Here is a 6,826-nt window from a genome sequence, read left to right as displayed (position 1 = left end):
GGTCGCGAAGATGTATCAAGATTTGCGGCAGCATTATTGGTGGCATAGAATAAAGAAGGAAATTGTTACACATGTGGCTCGGTGTTTGAATTGTCAGCAGGTTAAGTGGGATCAGTTCTTGCCTTTAGCAGAGTTTGCCTACAACAACAGCTACCAGTCAAGTATCCAGATAGCCCCTTGTGAGGCTTTATATGGTAGGCGGTGTCGATCTCCGGTTGGATGGTTTGAGCCGGGAGAGGCTCGGTTGTTGGGTACAGATCTGGTTCAGGAGGCCTTGGACAAGGTCAAGATCATTCAGGATAGGCTTCGTACAGCTCAGTCCAGGCAAAAGAGCTATGCAGATCGTAAGGTTCGAGATGTGGCTTTTATGGTTGGTGAGCGGGTATTGCTCCGAGTGTCGCCTATGAAGGGCGTGATGAGATTTTGCAAGAAGGGCAAGCTTAGCCCTAGGTTCATTGGTCCATTTGAGATTCTTGATCGAGTGGGAGAGGTGGATTATAGACTTGCATTACCGCCGAGCTTATCATTCATGCATCCAGTGTTCCATGTGTCCTTGATTCAGAAGTATCACGGCGATCCATCCCACGTGTTAGATTTCAGCAGTGTTCGAGTGGACAAGGACTTATCTTATGAGTAGTAGCCGGTAGCCATTCTAGACCAGTAGGTTCGTCAGTTGAGATCCAAGAGGTTCCCTTCTGTTCGTGTTCAGTGGAGAGATCAGCCTCCTAAGACATCGACCTAAGAGTCTGAGTCCGATATACGTAGCCGTTATCCTCATCTATTCCCCGACTCAGGTACTTCCTTCTTTTGTCCGTTCGAGGATGAACGGTTGTTTTAGAGGTGGAAAATGGGATGACCCATCTTATCTATTTTGTGCTTCTAAGGACTTGAAAACCTCATTTATAGTTGCCTCGATTTGCGTGCGCAGCCCGAGCGCGTAGCCGGAAAGCTTAAATATGAAATTTTGTGAAAAATGCTAAGTTTTGATGTTAAAATGAATAAGTTTGACTTTGGTCAACATTTTGGGCAAACGGGCCCGGACCCGTGATTTGACGGTCCCGGAGGGTCCGTAGGAAAATATGGGATGTGGGCATATGTCTGAAATCGAATTCCGAGGTCCCAAGCCCGAGAAATAAATTTTTAAGTAAAATTATTATATGAAAATGTTTAAGGAAATTGGAAATAAAATTTGATTAGAAAGCGATGGTATCCGGGCCCGTATTTTTGGTTCTGGCGCCCAGTACATGTCTTATATATGTTTTAAGTTCTTCTTGTAAAATTTGGTTGGAATCGGACGTCATTTGACGTGTTTCGAACTTGAAATACTAAATTTGAATCTTGATGAAGTTTTTGGAAAAATTCTTGATTTTGAGGTTTGATTCATTGTTTTTGAGGTTATTAGGCGATTTGATCGTACAAATAAGTTCGTATGATGTTGTTGAATTAGTACAAGTGTTTGGTTAGGAGCCCCGAGGGCTTGGGAGTGCTTCGGAGGTGTTTCGGAATGGTTTTAGCCTCGTAAAAGTTGCAGGTTTTCTACAGTCAGTGCACAGGGAATTTGTTCTTCGCATTGGCGTCGTCCCACTCACGAACGCCTAAGGCAAAGATCCCAGGTGCACAGTTTCTTCATCGCGAATGCGAGCTTTGGGATGCGAACGCGAAGCTGAGGGGGGAAATCCTTCGCGAACGCAGCCCTACATTCGCGAACGCGTAGGGTTCAGGAGAGGGCCACCTAATTTGTTCATCGCGAACGCGTTCATTTGCACGCGGACGCGAGGGCTCGAGAAGCTGTAGCTTCGCGATCGCGAGTCCTTTGACACGAATGTGAAGGCCAAAAGGCCTGACCCATCGTGAACGCGTAGCTTTAAATCGCCCAGTTATTTTAAGTTTCAAAAACAGAATGCAAACGGGATTTCTCAAAATTTTGCAAAACTTCTTTTTCTCCAAAGCTCCAAGACAATCCTTGAAGCACTTTTTCACCAAAACTTCTTGGGTAAGTAATCTCCAACTCGTTTTCTTCCATTTTCCCCAACATCTAATGAATTTCTAGGCCTAAAACATATGATTAAAGGTAGAAAATTAAGGATTTGGGTAGAGTTAGGGCTTTTTGATTTTTCTTGATTTAGACCTCGTTTTGGGGTCGGATTTGAAAACAAATTATATATTCGGGCTCATGGATGAATGAGTGATTTAATTTTGGTCTGAACCTCGTGTTTTGACCAAGCAGGCCCGGGGTCGATTTTTGGGTTTTCGGGAAGAATGACGGAAAAGCTATAATTAGGCAATGGATTCGAATTGTTTAGCTTTTGTTGATGTTATGAAGTCATTCATGTATAGATACAATTGATTTGGAGCCGAATTCAAAAGGAAAAGAGGTAATTGAGGATTGACTTGGCCGTGAAAGTTTTAGGTAAGTGTTTGGCCTAACCTTAGCTTGAGGGATTAGGAGTTGAGTCCTATTTGCTATGTGATAATTGTTGAGTACAACGTATAGGCATGGTGACTAGTATCTATACGTTGGTGTCTAGCATGACCGTGAGTCTTTATGTTGTGAATATCCTGATTTTGTGGTGTCTTTCATGCCTTAGTGATGATTTCTTTATGTTGTGAAAAGCTTGTGATAGAAATTATGACTTTTGAACTTCGAGGAGCATTGGCTCGAGTTATATTACAAAGTGTGAAAGTATATAAGATGATTGGACCCTTTGGAGCACTGGCTCAAATGGTAAAGTGAGTTATGAAGTAACAGTGAAAGAAAAAGAAAGAGTTATTAAATTGCTCCCTTGCCGGGATGTTTGTTGCTTTGTTAATTATCTTCTTTGCCGGGATGCAGAGATTATTGATATTGTTCCCTTGCCGGGATTTAACTGTTTAATTGTGTTCCCTTTTCGGGATTTCTATTGTTATTTGTTTACTCTCTGGCCCCTTGTTTTTGTGATTGTTGTTTGGGTGAGGAAGAGAGTTAAAGCACGAAGGGTGATGCCGTGCATTGTTTGCTATGGTGAGGAAAGAGTGTAAAGCACGGAGGGTGATGTCATGTTGTACGATGTGCCATTCCGTACAGATTATCATTGACTATATGCTGAGGAAAGAGAGTAAAATCACGAAGGGTGATGTCGTGCACGTTGTTATTATATGATTGATTTGGTCAGAACGAGAGTAAAAGCACGAAGGGTGATGTCGTGCAAATTGTTGATTTCTGATTCTTGATGATATTCTAGTTATGTTGTTACTTTCCTTACTTGATGCTTTCTATTCGGAACCGTTATTTCCCCAACCACATGTTTTCCCCTTCCCACATTTACTGGTTATTTCTGCATTTTCCTTTCCGCTGTATATATTTAAATTGCACAGGTTTATTTGGTAGTCTGGTCCTAGCCTCGTCACTACTTCGCCGAGGTTAGGCTAGACACTTACCAGCACATATGGTCGGTTGTGCTGATACTACACTCTGCACTGTGTGCAGATCCCGGAGTAGCTTACGGACAGTAGTTGGAGGGCTTCCTTCAGTCCACCCGGAGACCCAAGGTAGACCTGCAGGCGTTCGTGGGCCCTGACGTCTCCCTCTATCTCTATTCCCTGTTTCATTTTCTTTCGTTCAGAAACAATTTATTGTATTTTCTTCAGGCCTTGTTTGTAGTGACTCTACAGTTTGTGATACTGTGACACCAGGTTTTGGGTATTGAGGTTTTGAAAGTTAAAATAGACGTAGTCTTGAGTTATAAAAACTGTTGACTTCCGCTTATTTATTTAATTCCGTTGTTTTCATGTTATCGTTGGTAATTGAAAAAAAAAAGTAATTTGCTAATGAAAAAGGTAGTTAAGGGTTGGCTTGCCTAGCTCTTATTAGTAGGTGTCATCACGCTCTCGAGGGTGGGAAATCCGGGTCGTAACATTTTATCTTTACAATAAAGAAAATCTCATAAACCTTTCTCATATTATATGTATAATTTAAAACATATTCGAAAGTAGTAATATTATTAACTATATAAAATCATAATTTTCAAACTTTTTACAAAAATATTCCACTCAAAATACCATATCAAATATATATATATCGGTATCAAGGTTGTTAAACTTACGGGGTGCAACAGTAAAGGCTTGGACAGCCCAATAATCGGTAATCGGGGGTAGGTCCATGCGTTCCATCTGAAATACGAGATACTAATTCCCTTAGCATCTCATTGTCCTTTTGTTTCACTTTGAAGAGGTTCGATTTCCTTGTCGCAACCTTTATGACTCCAGTATGTGCCTTTATGAAAGAGTCTGCCAACATGGCAAACGAGTCGATGGAATTTGGTGGTATATTGTGATACCAAATCATTTCTCCCTTGGATAGGGTTTTCCTGAACTTCTTCAATAAAACAAATTTGATCTCATCATCTTCTAATTCATTTTCCTTTATTCTGCATGTGTACGAAGTGATGTGCTCATTAGGATCGGTAGTCCCATTGTACTTGGGGATGTCCGGCATACGAAACTTCTTAGGAATGGGCTTCGGACCTACACTTTGAGGAAAAGGTTTCTGCATGAACTTCTTTGAATCCAAACCCTTTAGGATCGGGAGTGCCCCCGGTATTTGGTCAACTCGTGAGTTGTACGTTTCTACCTTTTTATCATTAGCCTCGATATTATTTGCTTCTGATTCAATCCGTTTGGTGAGCTCCTCGAGCATCTTCATGATAGCGGGATCAGTTCCCGATCCATTATCGTTCAATATTTCCTGCACAGGTTCGACCATATGAGCCACTTCCTGTGACGTATCGAGTTCGATTCTGCTGAGGGCTTGATTCTGAGTTTGGAGTTGCTCTATCGTGGCTTGCTGAGTTTATAGCGTGTGAAATATCATTTGGGGGCTAATTTCGCCTTCTTCACCATTTTGTTTGTTCCGATCAGTTGCTCGGGCGTGTCTGTGGACGCTATTTTTAGGATCAGCGCCTAAATCCCCACTAATGGCGACATGAGAATTGACATCAACCGGATCCACGACATGTGGTGCATTGGGATTGACTGGAGGTACTTCGTTTTCCGGGGAGACTACGTGCTCATTTTCACTATGAAGACTAAGGTCGGTGTCAGTGTGAGTGGGTACCACTTGAGAGTTTGACATGTTGATTCCTCAAATCAAAAATACTTACAAGAGTAAGTGTAAAAGTAGTGTGTGTTATGAAGGCCAAGATATTAAGCAACCACTATTATTCTTAGCCTCACATTTGGCGCCAAACTGTTTACCCTAAAAATTGAGTAACAATTAAAATTGTAATGTGGTTTTAAGGATGCATGATTTCACTTAATACCAATTAATTAATTTAGAGATATTGACAAGAATTTAAAACAAATCGATGTTTGGACAGTATCCTCGAGCTGGTGAACTATCGAGAGTAGTAAGTAAGAACAGTTAAAGAACAATAGTTGAAGAATAATAGTAAAAGACCAGTAAGCTGATGAGCAGAAGAAAGAAATATTACATTTTCTTGATCTGTATGAATGTAAGTGTCTACAAAAGATGGGGATCCCTCTTTATATACTAGAGGAATCCTAATTGAGGTACAATTTTAATTACGGAAGTAAATCATTGATACAAATAATCGCCCTTGATTTGATCCGTTCCGAGATTTCACCGTGATCTCCGACCGATTACGGATATTTTGCCTTTCCGCTATTGTGTTCCGCTCGAAGCTCGTCATGTCCAATCTTGATCGTCGCGGACCTCGATCTCGACGGGTGCCTCGATCCCCGAACTCGGCACCTTGTCTCCATGTTCAGGTCTGATCTATTACGAGGCTGACCCTCGATGCAAGCCCGAGGACTGATCTCAAAATAATGACAAAATCGGGCAAGCCCGATTCTACCTGTATACAAAAATACTATTATGATCTTTTATACATCAAGATCAAATACCCAAAGTATTTTTCAAGGTCATGATATTATTTTATAAAAGGTCAGGTTACGGGTTCGAGCCGTGAGAATAGTCTCTTGCAGAAATGCAGGGTAAGACTACATACGATAGACCACTGTGGTCCGATTTTTTTCCGTACCCCACACATAGCGAGAGTTTAGTGTACCAAGTTGTCCTTTATAGTATTATTTTCTTTAGGAGACAGTTTTTACCCATTATAAATTAACTTGATTCTCGTTCTCAACAAAGTTGTTGCAATTGTCAAATACTTTACTCGGGTTCGATCTTGAGAATGGAGTCTGTTTGGTATCGAGTGCTAAAAGCCTCATAGTGGACTTTTTACGTCATGAATTTGCTTTAGTCGATTCAGACCTCTGGTTATCCTTTATAACATCACTTAACTATAATCAAGGGCAAATGTAGAGTAATGGTACCGGGTTAATCATCTGAACCCAGTACTTTCAACGTGAAGCATAAATTGATGTATAAAAATTCACTAAAATTACAACAAATGGTTGATCTGAACCCATTAATTTAAGAATACGATAAGTTCAATGCTAAAAATCTTAAATGTTGAATTTATAGAGTTTTAAATCCTGGATCCACCTCTAACTATAATAGCCAAGTTTCTATAGGAACTAATTTTTCTTGTTATGTTCTCTATAATAACATTTCATAATAGCAGCTAAAAAATATCGATAGAAACGAATCTATTATAGAGAGATTTAACTGTATATTTCAAATACTTTATCTGCCCCTTATGTACACTAACTTAAGATCCTACTACTCACTATCATTCTCTTATTTCCTTTCAATCAAGGCAAAGAAATACCTTCTCCCGCAAGAGTTATTATAACATACAAAAAGTATCTTATTTTTAACATACAAAAAGTATCTTATTTTTAACATTCAAAACTTTAGTGTTGG

The sequence above is a fragment of the Nicotiana tabacum genome, chromosome 9 (assembly GCF_000715075.1).
Source record: "Nicotiana tabacum cultivar K326 chromosome 9, ASM71507v2, whole genome shotgun sequence".
In the NCBI taxonomy this organism is placed as follows: domain Eukaryota; kingdom Viridiplantae; phylum Streptophyta; class Magnoliopsida; order Solanales; family Solanaceae; genus Nicotiana; species Nicotiana tabacum.
This window is presented reverse-complemented; position numbering follows the sequence as displayed.